This window comes from Muscardinus avellanarius (genome assembly GCF_963383645.1).
Source record: "Muscardinus avellanarius genome assembly, chromosome: X".
Taxonomy (NCBI): domain Eukaryota; kingdom Metazoa; phylum Chordata; class Mammalia; order Rodentia; family Gliridae; genus Muscardinus; species Muscardinus avellanarius.
The window spans coordinates 110,480,150-110,497,716 of record NC_137792.1 but is presented as its reverse complement, the minus strand read 5'-3'; the positions used below and the strand labels follow the sequence as shown (position 1 = coordinate 110,497,716).

Below are 17,567 nucleotides of genomic sequence, written 5' to 3'. Positions count from 1 at the left end.
ATAAAACCCGGCTGAGGGTAGAATTTGGATGTAGAATGCCTCTGGGTTCAGTCCCCAGGACCCAAAACAATAAATCATAAAAATAAAATAAATGTATGACATCAATTTACAAACTATTGTCTTTTCTGTTATTAAACTCTGATACAAATTGGCATCCATATATAAGTAAATATATATACATATATACATATATATATATATACATATATACACATATATACACATATATATACATATATATACATATATACATATATATACATATATATACATATATATACATATATATATATATATATATATATATATATATATATATATATATAACTAGAACTTTTTTTTTTTTGCGGTACTGGGAATGGAGCTCAGGGGCATTTTAACTCCAAGCTACACACCCGCCCCTTTTTTCTTTCTTTATTTTGATACAGGGTCTTACTGAGTTGCAGACGGCCTCGCTAAGCAGTAGCTGAGGCTGTCCTCAACCACGATCCTCCTGCCTCAGCCTCCCAAATGATGAGATTACGAGTATGCGCCACCACGCCCGGCTCTGTTGTTTATTTTTTATTTTGACACAGGGTCTCACTAAGTTGTGGAGGGCCTCAGCAAGCTGCCGAGGGTGGTGGTGAACCAGTGTCCTCCTCTCGGCCTCCCAGGTACAGGATGACAAACGCGCGGCACCGCGCCCTGCCGCACCTCTAGTTCAGTCAGTTTGGGTAAGCTTGCGTGGCCAACTAGATTTCATTTCATTTATTTATTTATTTTTATTTTTGCAGTCCTGGGGATGGACCCCAGTGGCATTCGACCTCCAAACTACACCCCCTGCCCTATTTTTTATTCTTTATTTTGAAACTGGGTCTCACTGAGTTGCAGAGGGCCTCAGTAAGTAGCTGAGGCTGTCCGCGAACCGCGATCCTCCCGTCTCTGCCTTCCGAATGCTGGGATTACAAGCGTGCGCCACCACGCCCGGCTTAAATTAATTAATTTTTAAAAATAAAACGTAGGGGTGGGGGCATAGCTCAGAAATAGAATGCCTCTGGGTTCAATTCCCAGCACCAAAATTAATTAAATAAATAAATAAATGGGAAAGTTTTATTTTTTCTTTGTGTGTGTGGTACTGGGGCTTGAATCCAGGGGCATTCTACACTAAGCTACCCTCCCATCCCTTTCTATATTTTATTTTATTTTATTTTATTTTATTTTATTTTATTTTATTCGGTGGGTCTGGGGATGGAACCCAGAGGCATTTGACCTCCGAGCTACACCCCCTGCCCTATTTTTTATTCTTATTTTGAAACAGTGTCTCACTAAATTGCAGAGGGCCTCACTAAGTAGCTAAGGCTGTCTGCAAACCACGATCCTCCAGTCTCAGTCTCCTAAATGCTGGGATTACAAGCATGCACCACACCCGGCTTATATTTTATTTTGAAACAGAGTTTCAACAGAGCATGGTGGTATACACCTGTAATTTCTCTTGTTGGGAGGCTGAGACAGGAGGATTGAAAATCAAGGCCAGCCTCAACAATTTAGGGACACTCTAAGAAACCTAGTGAGATCCTGTTTTTTTTTTGTTTTTGTTTTTGTTTTTGTTTTTGTTTAGTGATACTGGGGATTGAACCCAGGGGGGCATTCTACCTCTGAGCTACACCCCAGCCTGCCTGCCTATATCTATCTATCATCTACTTTCATATATATATATATATATATATATATATATAGAGAGAGAGAGAGAGAGAGAGAGAGAGAGAGAGAGAGAGATGGTTTTTTTTTTCTTTAGTATTGAAGACTGAACCTTGAAGAATTCTACCTTTGAGCTACACTGTGGCCCTATTTTATTCTTTTCTTTTCTTTTCTTTTCTTTCTTTTTTTTTTTTTTTTTGCAGGTCTGGGGATGGAACCTAGGGGCATTTGACCTCTGAGCTACACCTCCTTCCCTATTTATTTATTTATTTATTTATTTATTTATTTATTTTTGGTGGTACTGGGGGTGAAACCCAGAGGCTTTCTACCTCCGGGCTATACTCCCAGACCTTTTTATATTTTTATTTGGAAACAGGGTGTCACTAAGTTCCTGAGAGCCTCACTAAGTAGCTGAGGCTGGCTTCGAACCTGTGCGATCCTCCTGTCTCAGCCTCCCAAGCGCAGGGATTACAAGCGTCCGCCACCACGCCCGGCATTTATTATTTATTTTGAAACAAGTTCTCACTAAGTTCTGCAGGGCCTCACTAAGTACCTGAGGCTGGCCACAAACCTACTATCCTCCTGTCTCAGCCTTCCAAGTACTGGGATTACAAGCATGCACCACCACACCTGGCTACTTTTTTCATTTGGAACAAGGTCTCACTAAGTTTTGGAGGGCCTCACTAAATTGCTGAGGCAGGCCCTGAATCTGAGATCCTCCGTTTTCAGCTACCTCGCCCGACTTGAGCGATCCTGTTTCGAAAACAAAAAATAGAACTGGGCATGGTATCACACTCCTGTAATTCCAGTACTTGGGAAGCTAAGACTGGAAGATCACAGGTTCGTGGCCAGCCTCAAGAACCTCATGAGGTTCTCAGTAACTTAGTGAGACCCTATTTCTTTTTTTTTATTGGGTGGTACTGGAGGTGGAACCCATAGGCTTTCTACCTCTGGACTATACTCCCAGACCTATTTTCTATTTTATTTGGAAACAGGGTCTCACTAAGTTGCTAAGAGCTTCACTAAGTAGCTGAGGCTGGCTTCGAACCTGTGCGATCCTCCTGTCTCAGCCTCTCAAGTACCAGGATTGCAGGCATGCCCCACCACTGCCCGACTGAGACCCTATTTCAAGATACAGAATAAAACTTTGGGTTGGGAAGCTGGTTGTGGTGGTACACACTTGTAATCCCAGTACTTGGGAGGCTGAGACAGAAGGATCTCAGGCTCACAGCAAGCCTCAGCTACTTAGTGAGGTCTCCTGCAGCTTAGTGAGACCCTATTTCAAAATAAGAATAAAATATAGGGCTGAGGGTATAACTTGGAGGTAGAATGCCCCTGGGTTCAATCTCCAGTACCACAAAAATAAATAAATAAATAAATAAATAAATAAATAAATAGCCGGGCGTGGTAGCGCACACTTGTAATCCCTGCACTTGGGAGGCAGAGACAGAAGGATCACACAGGTTCAAAGCCAGCCTCAGCTACTTAAGCTCTCAAGCAACTTAGTGAGACCCTGTTTCCAAATAAAATAGAAAGTAGGGCTGGGAGTATAGCCCGGAGGTAGAAAAGCCCCTGGGTTCCACCCCTAAAACCCACAAAATAAATAAATAAATAAATAAATAAATAAATAATAAAAATATAAAAATGAAATAGTGTTGGAGTGTAGCTTGGAGGTGGAATGCCCCAGGTTCAACCCCCCAGGTACTCCCCCTGACACACACGAATGGAAAGGTAAAAAGAAATAAAACGTCATCTTGTAGTCTGTTCTAAATACATTTTGATTCTATTTGGGATTCTATTGGATGGTGATTTAGATGATATGTGGTCACAACTTGTACCTGGTTTGTAAATAAGTGCTTCAAAAAATTCTAAGCCCAAAGCAATCAAAGTAAAGCAAAACAAAGCAAGAGTGCTGTATCCATTTGCCATAGTGAGCAGATCAGGGCTGTTCTGTATCAAATGTTTCAGGATAGAGCTATTGTGAGGCTTGCTAGAACGCTATTGTGCATTTTTACAAATAACAAAGCAATTGAAAGTACTTTAAATGCTCTCAGGAAAACGGTTTTCTCTCTAACTGTATTATAATGTGAAATTTTAGGTCAAAATATTTATCCTAAAGCCAGGCACAGTGGCACACACCTGCAACCCAGTACATGGGAGGCTGAGACAAGAGGATCACAGGTTCATGGCCAGCCTCGGCAATTATAAAGGCTCTCCACAACTTAGTGAGATAAAATAAAATAATAGGGCCAGGGTGGTGGTGCATGCTTGTCATCCAAGTACTTGAGAGACTCTGACGGGAGAATCGCAAATTCGAGGACAGCCTCAGCAAGCCTAGTGAGCCGAGCGTGGTGGTGCGTGCTCGTTAGCGCAGTATTTGGGAGGCTGAGACAGAAGGATCACGGTTCGTGGACGACAGCCTCAGCTACTTAATGAGGCCCTTTGCAACTCAGCCACCACGCCCAGCTACCCAAGTTAGTTATTATTATTATTATTATTATTATTATTATTATTTTGGTGATACTGGGGGTGGAACCCAGAGGCTTTCTACCTCCAGGCTATACTCCCAGACCTATTTTATACTTATTTGGAAACAGGGTCTCACTAAGTTTCTGAGAGCCTCACTAAGTAGCTGAGGCTGGCTTCGAACCTGTGCGATCCTCCTGTCTCAGCCTCCCAAGCGCGGGGGATTACAAGCATGCGCCACCACACCTGGCTTCAAGTTAGTTATTTTATGCAGTAGTTTTCCCCCCTCAACAGACTTGTGGCAATTATATCTGTGAATCTGTAAATGATGTTATCAAAATAATCTTAATCAGCCAAGCGTGGTTGTGCACGCCTATAATCCAAGCATTTGGGAGGCTGAGACAGAAGGATCTGGGTTTGCGGCCAGCCTCAGCTTCTTTAGTGAGGCCCACTGGAACTTACTGAGACCCTGTTTCAAAATAAAGAATAAAAAATAGGGCTGGGCTGATAGAGCTCAAAGGTAGAATGGCTCTGAATTCCATCCCCAGAAAAACACACACACACACACACACGCACACACACACACACACACACACGCATCCACACACACACGCAAAATCTTTCCCACCACATGCATTTCTGTTAAGCTAAACAAGCCAGTTCCTCTCTTGTTGGGATATGCTTATTTCCCTTTTGCAGGAAGTATTCCATAACATAAGGCAAGGAAAAGGAAAAGAATGATTCCTTTTGTATATTCCCAAAATACACAAGGGAGTTTGCTGGGTCAGAGTGCGAGCGTCTGCGCACCTACTTCCAGGCACTGTCGTCCGATGTTTTGCTGCTCTTTTTCTGCATCTGAGTCCTCAAACTCTGCTTTACTAGTGCTTCTCCATGCAGAGAACAGGCTGGATCTGCAGCTCTGCAAGAAGCCATTCCTGATTACTATTATGTGTGTGGGGGTACCAGGAGTTGAAGCAGAGGTATTTTATGCTTTTTTTTTATTTAATTTTTTTTTTTTTTGCGAGCCTGAGGATGGAACCCAGAGGCATTTGACCTCCGAGTTACACCCCCTGCCCAATTTTTTATTCTTTATTTTGAAACAGGGTCTCACTGAGTTGCGAAGGGTCTCACTAAGTAGCTGAGGCTGTCCACGAACCGTGATCCTCCGGTCTCAGCCTCCCGAATGCTGGGATTACAAGCGTGCGCCACCATGCTCTATTTATTTATTTATTTATTTATTTATTTATTTATTTATTTATTTATTTATTTTGCAGGTCTGGGGATGAAACCCAGAGGCATTTGATCTCCAAACTACACCCCCTGCCCAATTTTTTATTCTTTTTCTTTATTTTGAAACAGGAATGCACTGAGTTGCAGAGGGCCTTGCTAAGTAGCTGAGGCTGTCCGAGAACTGCAATCCTCCTGTCTTAGCCTCCGAATGTTGGGATTACAAGTGTGTACCACCACGCCCAGCCCATTCTTTCTTTCTCTTTTTTTTTTGTGTGTGTGGATATGGAGATTGAACCCAGAGGTATTTGATGTCCGAGCGATATCCCCTGCCTTATTTTTTATTCTTTATTTTGAAACAGGGCCTCACTAAGTAACTGAGGCTGTGGGCGAACCGTGATCCTTGGGTCTCAGCCTCCCAAATGCTGGGATTACAAGTGTGCACCACCACGCCCGGCTCCCATTCTTTATTTTGAAACAAAAAGGGTGTCACTAAGTTTTGGAGGCCTCACTAAGTAACGGAGGCTGGCCGCAAACCTGGGATCCTCCTGCCTCAGTCTCCCAAGTACTGGGATTACAAGCGTGTGCCACCACACACGGCACAGAAACCATTCTTTCAAAAGCCATTTCTCTCAGCTGCTCTGTCTTCATGTGGAACTCGTTTGAGCTCCCCCTCTGTGAAAGGAAAGCAGTTCTCATCATTTTCTGGATGTTCCTGCCATCCCGCTGCTTTCAATAACCTGTGCCCTGCATCCAAAGAGTGTGAGAGGATTCTCCCTGCCTCCAAGAGAAAAACAGAAGGGCCGTCCTGGAGACAGCCTTCCTCCCCATTTTCCTTTGGCTCGGGTATGCTGTTGCCCTCCAGATCCTCCAGCTTGTCCCAGTCTATGTCCTCGGCGAAGTCTCCATTCTGGTTATCCTTCAACATCTTTAGGAACCCACTCTTCCTGTCGGTGGTTCAGCCCATCAACTTGGTGCGATGAGACAAGAGGAGGTGTGCTGGCTGGAGGGATTCCCTTTGGGAGAACTCAGAACTGCGCCACCAGTCAGTACCACTGGTTTGCTAACAGAGACTGGATTGGTAAATGCAGACTTCCGGCTAGAAGAAAGGGTCCCTGACTTGCGTTTCATTCTGTTAGCGTCCTTGCGCTGGGCTTGGAAGGATGTGGTGCAGACTGAGGAACCAGGTTCTTGTAGACACTTGGAACCATGGTTTGACATTTGTTCCCATTTGCATGGTGAGACCCTGGCGAGGTAGATGCAGCAGAGAAGGCGGCAGTAGGGCCCTCTTTGGAGACTTCATTGATAACTAGCGTCTTGGAGGGTTTCTGGGCACTAACTGGGTCTTCCCACACTCCAGGAGAGGTCCCAATAGGTCTGCCTGGCTGATTCTGTTGGCCAGCTTCTCGATTCAAAGAAGGTAAGTCTTCCTCTTCAGACTACAACGTTTCTACCTTTTCTCCTTTCTTTTCTTTCCTAGTCTCTGTAGGTGACTTTTCCTGAAAGGCACAACCTTTCCAGGAGTGGAAGCTGCCATTCCACGGTCGATGGTTCCCTGTGCCACCTCCACTATGCTGGCTCATGCCATCATGCCCTCTGGAAGAGCTGTGCCAGCCACACACGTTCTCTGTGATTCCATGCAGTCCCTTAGAGACACCAGAGTCCACAGACTCATGAAGGAACAAGGAGGGCTGGTGCCAGGAATCTCCTGTACTTCCTAAGGGCTCATTGTTTAAAAAGAAGCCATCAAAGGAATTGTGTTGACAAGGGCTTACTCCTTGGGGTAGATGCTCTTAGTCTTTTTCTTCTCTTCTCTTCTCTCTCTCTCTGTCTCTCTCTGTGTCTCTGTCTCTCTCTCTTTTGGTGCTACTGGGAATGGAACCCAGGGGATCCTACCTCTGAGCTACCCCTAAGCCCTGTTTTTTTTTTTTCCTGGTGGACTGGGGGTGGAACCCAGAGGCTTTCTACCTCCGGGCTACACTCCCAGACCTATTTTATATTTTATTTGGAAACAGGGTCTCACTAAGTTGCTGAGAGCTTCACTAAGTAGCTGAGGCTGGCTTCGAACCCGTGCGATCCTCCTGTCTCAGCCTCCCAAGCGCGGGGATTACTAGAGTGCACCACCACGCCTGGCTCCTCCCTAAGCCCTGTTTTTTCTTCTTTATTTTGAGTTGCAGAGGGCCTAAGTAGACTTGGTCGGGATAAGAACACTCAGCATGCAGAGTCTTTGGGTGTGTTCACTCAAATCACCCCCCATGCCATTTCTGAAGGGCATGGGGCTTTAACTGTCTTCTGTATTTCTATCTCTTTAATAAACGTCTTTAAATCTTCAGCAAGTGTCCGAGCTATGTATATTTATCCTTAGCTCAGGACAAGAACCTGCGCTTTTTATCTTTGTATGGTTGTGTTGGGGAAATTATTTCTCCCTGCACACACCGAACATATCTCACCATAACACAGGCTATTCTCCCACACCTTTTTTATACTTTATTTGGAAACAGGGTCTCACTAAGTTGCTGAGAGCCTCACTAAGTAGCTGAGGCTGGCTTCGAACCTGTGTGATCCTCCTGTCTCAGACTTCCAAGCACAGGGATTACAAGCGTGCGCCACTATGCCCGGCTATTCTTTTATTTTGAAACAGGGTCTCACTAAGTTGAGAGGGCTTCACTAAGAAGCTGATGCTGGCCGCAAACCTGTGATCCTCCTGTCTCAGCCTCCCTAATGCGGGGATCACAATGATGCACCACCATGCCCAGCTCTATTTTATTTTTATTTGGAAACAGGGTATCTCCTAGGTTTATGAGTCTCACTACTTGCTGAGGCTGTCCTGGAACCTGTGATCCTTTTGTCTCAGCCTCCCAAGTACTGGGATTACAAGAATGTTCCATCATATCTGGCTTGTTTGGGGGAAACAAGATTTCATTAAATTGTGTAAGTCCTCGCTAAATTGCTGAAGCTGGCCTCAAACCTGCAATCTTCCTGTCTCAACCTCCCAAGTACCAGGATTGCAGGCATGCCCCACCGCTCCTGGCTTTTAATTTTGAGACAAGATCTCACTAAGTTGCCATGGTGCCACCACACTCAGCTCACTAACACTTTTTTTTTTTTTTTCGGTACTGAGGATGAAACCCAAGGGCATTCTAACTCTAAGTTATACCCCCAGCCCTATTTTTGTGTGTGGGAGGTGCTGGGGATTGAACTCAGGGGCAGTCTATCTCCGAGCTACACCCCCAGACCAATTTTTTATTCTTTATTTAGAAACAGGGTCTCACTGAGTTGCAAAGGGCCTCACTAAGTAGCTAAGGCTGGCCACGAACCGTGATCCTCCTGTCTCAGCCTCCCAAATAATGGGATTGCAAACATGTGCCACCATGCCCGGCTTCCAGCCCTATTTTTTATTCTTTATTTTGAAACAAGTTCTCACTAAGTTGCAGAGGGCCTCACTAAGTAGCCGAGGCTGTTGGAGAATCTATAATCCTCCTGTCTCAGGCCTGTGCTTTTATTTTATTTTATTTTTTGGTGGTATTGGGGTGGAACCCAGGGGCTTTCTACCTCCAGGCTATAGTCCCAGACCTATTTTATATTTTATTTGCAAACAGGGTCTCACTAAGTTGCTGAGAGCCTCACTAAGTAGCTGAGGCTGGCTTTGAACCTGTGCAATCCTCCTGTCTCAGGCTGGTGACAAGACCCTGTTTTGAAATAAAAATAAAATAAGAGGACGGGCGTGGTGGTGCACGCTTGTAATCCCCGTGCTTGGGAGGCTGAGACAGGAGGATCGCACGGGTTCGAAGCCAGCCTCAGCTACTTAGTGAGGCTCTCAGCAACTTAGTGAGACCCTGTTTCGAAATAAAATAGAAAATAGGTCTGGGAGTATAGCCCGGAGGTAGAAAGCCTCTGGGTTCCACCCCCAATACCACCAAAAAATAAAAAATTAAAAAATTAAAATAAATTAAAATAAAATAATTAAATTAAAATAGGGCTAGGAAAGCTGGGCATAGTGGTGCACACTTGTAATCCCAGCTCTTGGGAGGCTGAGACAGGAGGATCACACAGGTTCAAAGCCAGCCTCAGCTACTTAGTGAGGCTCTCAGCAACTTAGTGAGACCCTGTTACCAAATAAAATATAAAATAGGTCTGGGAGTATAGCCCAGAGGTAGAAAGCCTCTGGATTCCACCCCCAGTACCACCAATAAATAAATGAAATAAAAAATAAAATAGAGTTGGAGGTGTAGCTCAGAGGTAGAATGCTTCTGGGTTCAATCCCCATTGCTGCAAGAGAAAGAGAGAGAGAGAGAGACAGAGACAGAGAGACAGAGAGGGATGAAAGAGCTTGATTCAACAATGCTCAAGGTATCAAGTTCTGGCCTCAGAGTTACTAAAGGATTTGGAAGAGGAAAACAACTGCAAGTCAAGAAAAGAAAATGAGCCGATACCAAAATGCCAAAGGTAATTTCATCTGCTGCCCTACATAGTGAGCAGATAAGAGTGGTAGGGATGCCATTCTAAAAGGTCCTGACAGCTGCTTCTGGGGTGATAAGCAAGGCCATGAAAGAGCAGAAATGGAAAGGAAAAATCTACCAGGCCTCCAGTCAGCCGTGCTGTCACACGCTTGTAATCCCAGTTCTTGGGAGGCTGAGACAGGAGGATCGCAGGTTGGAGGACAGCTTCAGCAAGTAATAAGAGATTTTTATCAACCTAGCAAGAGCCTGTTTCAAAATCAAGAATAAACCAGCACGCTTGTAATCCCAGCATTTGGGAGGGTGAGACAGGAGGATGTTGGTTCACGAACAGCCTCAGCTACTACTTAGTGGGGCCCTTTGCAACTCAGTGTTTCATCAAAATAAAATAAAAAATAGGGCTAGGGGTATAGCTCAGAGGTAGAATACCCTTGGGTTCCATCCCCAGTACTGCAAAAAAAAAAATCAAGAATAAAAAATACGCCGGGCATGGTGGCACACGCTTGTAATCCCCGCACTTGGGAGACTGAGACCGGAGGATCGTGGTTCTCAGACAGCCTCAGCTACTTAGTGAGGCCCTCCGCAACTTAGTGAGACCCTGTTTCAAAATAAAGAATAAAAATATAATAGGGCAGAGGGTGTATCTCGGAGGTCGAATGCCCCTGGGTTCCATCCCCAGACCCGGAAAAAAATAAAATAAAAAATAGGGCCATATTGCCACCGGCGGCAGCAGCAGAGAATTCACCGAATGCAGTACAACTACATCTGCGTACTCAAGAACAGTGAGTCAAATTGAGGGCCACAGAGGAGAAATCCCAGTACTGTACTCCCTGGGACCTGACCCAGTGGGGGAGGGGCGGTGGCAGAGATATCACACCATAGGAGAACGTGCAACCTGGCACCCCCCACAGTCTAAAGCAGCCTCTATCGACTCTCTGGGTCGGAGACTCTGTGATAAAACCCAGTAAAGGAGTAGTGGGGTCTGAGATACTACAGACTCGAGATCCAGAGCACCTTAAGTGAAGTCATAGTGACCCAAGGGAAGAACCCAGAGAAGGCACAAACTTCCGAAATCATGGGAAAGAGGAATAATACTGGAGCAATGAATGCCCACAACCCCACAACATCAGAACCCGATAAAACAGAAAATCAGAGATTTCTAGAAGATCAAATCAGGAAAATAACTGTAGAAATAATAGAGGTGCTTCAAAAAGAACTCAGAGAGAGCCAAAAAGAGATAAAGGATGCAATTAATGAAGTAAAGGCCTCAATTCAAAGCACAAACAACCGATTAGACCACATGGAGAACAGAATCTCGCTCTTAGAAGAGGATCATTCCAAAAATGAACGCATAGTTTCTAATCTAGGAAAAATTATCCGAGAGCAGGAATCTGATATTGAAGAAATATGGGCCCATTTTAAGAGAGCTAACCTAAGAATAATTGGAGTAGAGGAGGGAAAAGAAAGTGAAACCAAAGGGATCAACAATCTCTTCAAGGAAGTAATAGCAGAAAATTTTCCAAACATAGAGCAAGAGGTTGATACACAGGTCCAGGAAACTTATAGAACTCCCTTTAGACAGGATTGGAGAAGAGGATCCCCACGCCACATAATTGTCAAAATGACCAATGTGGAAGCCAAGCAGAGAATCTTAAAGGCAACAAAAACAAAGGGCCAAGTGACATTCAGAGACAAATCAATTAGAATCACTCCAGACTTCCCAAACCAAGTCATGAGAGCCAGAAGGGCTTGGAGTAACATATTCCAAACTCTGAAAGAAAACAACTTCCAGCCAAAAATTTCCTACCCAGCAAAACTTTCTATCAATTTAGATGGAGAAATAAGAAGCTTCCATGACAAACAGAAACTGAAGGAATTTTTGTCTTCAAAACCAGCACTAGAGAAAATACTCAGAGATTAACTACAAAGAAGAAATAGGTAACACACACCAGAACCAGAGAAACAAGAGTTTCCATCCAACAGTCAACTAAGATTGGTTATCTGTGGAGATTCATTACTTATGTTACGTCTTTTACCTATCTCTAAATGGTATTGTTTGCCTTTATTGTTGTTAATTGTTAGGATTTCTAGTTGGAATATTAATATACCTTCAGATATAGCATTTGGAAATATTTTATCCCATTCTATTAGTAACTGTTAACTCTGTTTACATTGTCTTTGGATATACAATATCTTTTTTATTTTTTAGGGAGTTTGTATACTCTTCTGTTGCCTGTGCCATTGAAATCATATCCAAGAAATCACTGCCAATTTCAGTGTTGTGAGGTTTTATGACCCAGATTTTCTCCTAAAAGTTTATAGTCTTAAGATTTATATTTAGGTCTTTTATCTATTTTGAGTTAATACTTGTATATGGGATTAGGTAAGGGGCCAACTTTATTCTTTTCCATGTAATTATTATGTTTCAACAATATTTAGTTAAAATATTATTATTTCTACCACCAAATGTTCGTGGAAACCTTGTCAAAAATAACTTGACAATATAGGGAAGAATTTAGCTCTAGGCTTTTATTTAACTCCAATGGTCTATATATCTGCCTTTAGAATAGTACTACACTGTTTCAATTATTGTAGCTTTATATGGTTTGAAATCAGAAAATATATATCTTCTAGCTTTGTTCTTTTTCAAGATGGTTTTGGGTATCTAGAGTCCATATTCCATGTTAGGATAGAGTTTTTTTCTGAAAAATAAATATATAAATATATGATAGTTTCACCTAAAAAAATAGAAAAAATATTCTCTGGTAAGAAAGAAAGTAAAAAGAAATATTGAAATGTTATCTTTAAGTCGTCAAAAGCTTGGTATCAGACAAATGAAACTGTTATGTGAGATTATCATTTTTAATTTTGGATAAATTGCTATAATACTAGATGTCAACCACTAAGCCAAGCATGGGAGGGAGGGATGGGGAGAGAATGGGGTGGGGATCGGGTGGGGGCTGACTGGGCGATGTGTGCATGTATGTCTACAAAAGTTTGTATCCCACTATGATGTATGAATACAGTGCACCAATAAAAAAATAAATAAATAAAAAATAAAAAGGGCTTGGGGTACAGCTTGGAGGTAGAATGCCTCTGGATTCAATCCCCAGGACCCAGCAAAAAAAAAAAAAATAGGGCTGAGGGTGGAGCTCAGAGATAGAATGTCCTTAGGTTCACTATCCCCAGTTCTACAAAAAAAAAAATCTACCAGGCCTCATATTGCAGCTGAAAATAGGTGAAGGGTGCAGAGCTGCAAGAACACATGTGGGGTATCAAAATAGCCCTGGAATCCATCCTTCACCTCCATTGCCAAGGCTACTCCCCACACACAGGCTCTAGCTGCTCTCTGGGGCGCTAGTCCTACTTGACTAAAATATGCCATGCGTACCTTTGCAAACCTCAAACCCATGCCAGGATTAAGTCAATACTCGGTCGAGAAGCCTTAGTGATGGTGCATCATCCAGCTTCACGCACGACACCCTCCATATGCCATCTCTGCCAACTAATCCAGCCTCATCTGCTAGCCCAGCTCCCTGTGCTCACACTTGGCACGGCTCATGCTGATTTCACTTCCCTAAAAAGATCAGGCTATTTCACACATCCAGCCGTGCTGTTTGGCAATCTTCTCCCTCTAGCTAGAATGGCCATGTCTCTATCCTGGTCTGCTTCGTAAATTCTTCCATATTTTTTGCTTTCCCCTTCTTTTTTTCTTTTCTTTTCTTTTCTTTTCTTTTTTTTTTTTTTTTTTTTTGGTGGTACTGGGGGTGGAACCCAGAGGCTTTCTACCTCCAGGCTATACTCCCAGACCTTTTTTATACTTTATTTGGAAACAGGGTCTCACTAAGTTGCTGAGAGCCTCACTAAGTAGCTGAGGCTGGCTTCGAACCTGTGCGATCCTCCTGTCTCAGCCTCCCAAGCGCGGGGATTACAAATGTGCGCCACCATGCCCGGCTACTTTCTCTTCTTAAATAAGGATACTGGCATCTGGCCACAATCTCCCACTGCACTCTGATTCCGTCCCACATGCTGGGGGCCTGTTGTCCATGAGCATGATACATGCAACGACTTCTCAGTCCTCTGTCTCTCTCAATGACCTTCTCCGTTCTGCTTTGGTCACACTCACTGAAAGCACCATATCCTGAGTGTGTGTGTGTGTGTGTGTGTGTGTGTGTGTGTGTGTTTGTGTGTTGTACTGTGGATCAAACTCGGGCATTCTACCTCAGAGCTACACTCACAGACTTTTTGTGTGTGTGTGTGTGGAACTAGGGGTTGAACCCAGGTGCATTCTACCTCCAAGCTACATTCCCCGCCCTATTTTTTATCCTTTTTATTTTGAAACACGGTCTAAGTTGCAGAGGGCCTCACTAACTAGCTGAAGCTGGCTGCAAACCTGCGATCCTCCTGTCTCAGCCTCCCAAGTACTGGCATTACAAGTGTGCACCATCATACCTGGTTCAACCCACTGATTTTTGATTTTTGATTTTGAAGCAGGGTCTGAGTTGTTGAGGAACCTTGCTAAGTTCCTGAGCCTGGCCTCTTGAGTACCGTGTTTTCAGGTATATGCCGCGGTGCCTGGCTTGATTTTGATGGTATTCCCAAACTACTGACCTCTGACATCTCTGCCTCAATATTCCATGTTAATCTCAACTGCCTCACCTACTTGTGAAGTTCTAAAGTTCCATTACTACATATGGACCTCTCTAGTCCCGTGTGTGTGTGTGTGTGTGTGTGTGTGTGTGTGTGTGTGTGTGTTACTGAGGATTGAATCCAGGGGCATTCTACCTCTGAGCTACACCCCTAGGCCTATTTATGTTTAGTCTGAAACGGGTTCTCACTAAATTTCTGAGGTTGGATGGGCGTGGTGGCGCACACTTGTAATCCCCGCGCTTGGGAGGCTGAGACAGGAGGATCGCACAGGTTCGAAGCCAGCCTCAGCTACTTTGTGAGGCTCTCAGCAACTTAGTGAGACCAGGTTTCCAAATAAAATATTACAAAAATAGGTCTGGGAGTAGATCCCGGAGGTAGAAAGCCTCTGGGTTCCACCCCCAGTACCACAAAAATAAATTAAATTAAAATAAATTTCTGAGGTTGCCCTCAAACCTGCGATTCTCCTGTCTCAGCCTCCCAAGTACTGGTATTATAGGCGTGCACCACCACACCGGGCCCCTCCTGTTCTTTAAGCCTTGCATTTCGCCCAGTCTCTCAGTCTCTCCAGGCATCTTTTCCTTCCCTTTTCAATCTTCTGTAGCCCCATGCTTGATCACTTCAACACTCTCTCACCAGCAGCAATTCTCTTTATACCCCATGTGCGAAATCAGCCCGCAGACCTCTAACCTTCCGTCGGTGCAGCCAATCGCCCTTCTCCCTCCTCTCATTTGGACATTTGTACCTTGCTAGAGAAAATCCTCAGAGCCTTATCACTCCTAAACCAGACCAAATCCCTGGTCTGCAGCTTTACCTGAACCTGTGCTGCACACGGCACTGCGCTCCCAGCCGCCTTTATCTCTGCTCCACCTTCCGTTCAAGGACCAGCACTGCCCTTCGTGCGGGATTTTTCCATCTCTGTCAGAACGCCACTCCATTAAGTCTCCCTGGCCCTCAGGCCAGCCCCCACAGCTTGTGCCTGCATGGATCTACAGCGGCCCAGCTCCGCCACACCGGTAGCTACTCTCAGTTTGAAATAGCCTTTCTTTCTTTGTTCAGTACTGGAAATTGAACCCAAGGGTGTTCTACCTCTGAGCCACACCCCCAGTCCCAGCCCAGTTTTTAATTTTTTTAATCTTTTTTTTGGTGGTGGTACTGGGGTTCCTGGAAGCCCTTCTACCTCCGGGCTACACTCCCAGACCTATTTTATATTTTTTTATTTGGAAACAGGGTCTTTTAAGGCAGCGCGGCTGGCTTCGAACCTGTGCGATCCTCCTGTCTCCGCCTCCCAAGCGCGGGGATGACAAGCTCGCACCGCGCCCGGTTTAATCTTATTTCATTTTTGCCGTACCAGGGATTGAATTCAGGGGCACTCTACTTCTGAACTAAACTCTCAGCTGGATTTTCTCTTTATTTTGGAACAGGGTCTCACTAGATTGATGAGTCTCACCAAGTTGCTGAGGCTGTCCTTGAACTTGTCATCCTCCTGCTTCAGCCTCTTGGCCAAGTACAGAGATTGCAGTGTGTGCCACCACACCTGACTTTTGTGTGTGTGTGTGTGGGGGACACTGGGATGGAACCCAGGGGCCTTCTATCTCCAGGCTACACCCACAGACCTATTTTATTTTTTGTTTGGAAAGAGGGTCTTACTGAGTTGTTGAGAGCCTCACTAAGTTGCAGAGGCTGTTCTTGAACTTGTGATCCTCCTGTTTCAGCCTCCCAACTACTAGAATTACAACTGTGCACCACCACGCCCAGACTTATTTTATTTTGTGGTACTGGGGGTGGAACCCAGAGGCTTCCTACCTCCAGGCTATACTCCCAGACCTATTTTATATTTTTATTTGGAAACAGGGTCTCACTAAGTTGCTGAGAGCCTCACTCAGTAGCTTGATGCTGGCTTCCAACCTGTACGATCCTCCTGTCTCAGCCTCCCAAGCGCGGCGATTACAAGTGTGCGCCACCATGCCCGGCCTATTTTATATTTTATTGGAAACAGGGTCTCACTAAGTTGCTGAGAGCCTCACTAACTAGCTGAGGCTGGCTTCAGACCTGTGTGATCCTCCTGTCTCAGCCTCCCAAACTCGGGGATTACAAGTGTGTTCCACCATGCCCAGCAAAAAAAATTAATAATTTTTATTGCAGTACTGGGGATGGAACCCAGGGACATTCTACCTCTGGGCTACACCCCCAGGCCTATTTTTTTATTTTTGAAACAGGGTCTTACTGAGTTTCTGAGGGCCTCACTAAGTAGCTGAGGCTGGCTGCAAATCACGATTCTCCTACCTTGGCCTCCCAAATGCTGGAATTACAAGCATGTGCCACCACACCTAGCTTCAAAATAAAAATATTTAACTGGGCATGGTGACTCAGGTTTGTGATCCCAGTACTTGGGAGGCTGAGATAGGAGGATCGCAGGCTCTCGGCCAGCCTCCAGCCTCCAGCCTCAGCAATTTAGTGAGGCTCTCAGTCACTTAGACCACTTAGAGAGACCTTGTTTCCAAATAAAACAAAATAGATCTGGGGTGGAGCATGGAGGTAAAAGGTCCTGGGTTGCATCCCCAGTTCCACAAAAATAAATAAATAAATAAATAAATAAATAAATAAATAGCCGGGCGTGGTGGTGCACGCTTGTAATCCCAGCATTTGGGAGGCTGAGACTAGAGGATCGTGGTTCATGGATAGCCTCAGCTACTTAGTGAGGCCCTCCACAACTTAGTGAGACCCTGTTTCAAAATAAAGAATAAAAAAAAAGGGCAGGTGGTGTGGCTCGGAAGTCAAATGCCCCTGGGTTCTATCCCCAGACTTGCAAAAATAAATAAATCAATCAAAATTTAGCCAGGTGTGGTGGTGCACATCTATAATTCCAGTACCTGGGAAGCTAAAACAGGAGGATTGCAGGTTTGAAGCCAGCCTCAGAAATTTAATGAGGTCCTCCATAACTTAATGAGAACCTGTGTCAAAATTAAAAAATAAAGCCAGGAGCGGTGGTGCATGCCTGCAATCCCAGTACTTGGGAGGCTGAGACAGAAAGACTTCAGGGTTGAAGCCAGCCTCAGCAACTTAGCAAGGTCTTCAGCTACCTATCGAGAC

At 44.5% G+C, this 17,567-nt stretch overlaps 1 pseudogene across 1 annotated transcript in view; it reads right to left on the bottom strand.

Moving 5' to 3' along the window:
* Window positions 1–4,950: 4,950 nt before the first annotated feature.
* Window positions 4,951–17,567, bottom strand: part of LOC308279024 (vasculin-like protein 1) — an 18,997-nt pseudogene continuing 6,380 nt past the window's right edge. The window contains exons 2-4 of the transcript in view: window positions 15,289–15,463; window positions 5,969–7,147; window positions 4,951–5,078 (exon numbers count right to left, since the gene is read on the bottom strand). The product of the transcript in view is annotated as a vasculin-like protein 1 (transcript). The remainder of the gene's footprint in view (window positions 5,079–5,968; window positions 7,148–15,288; window positions 15,464–17,567) is intronic.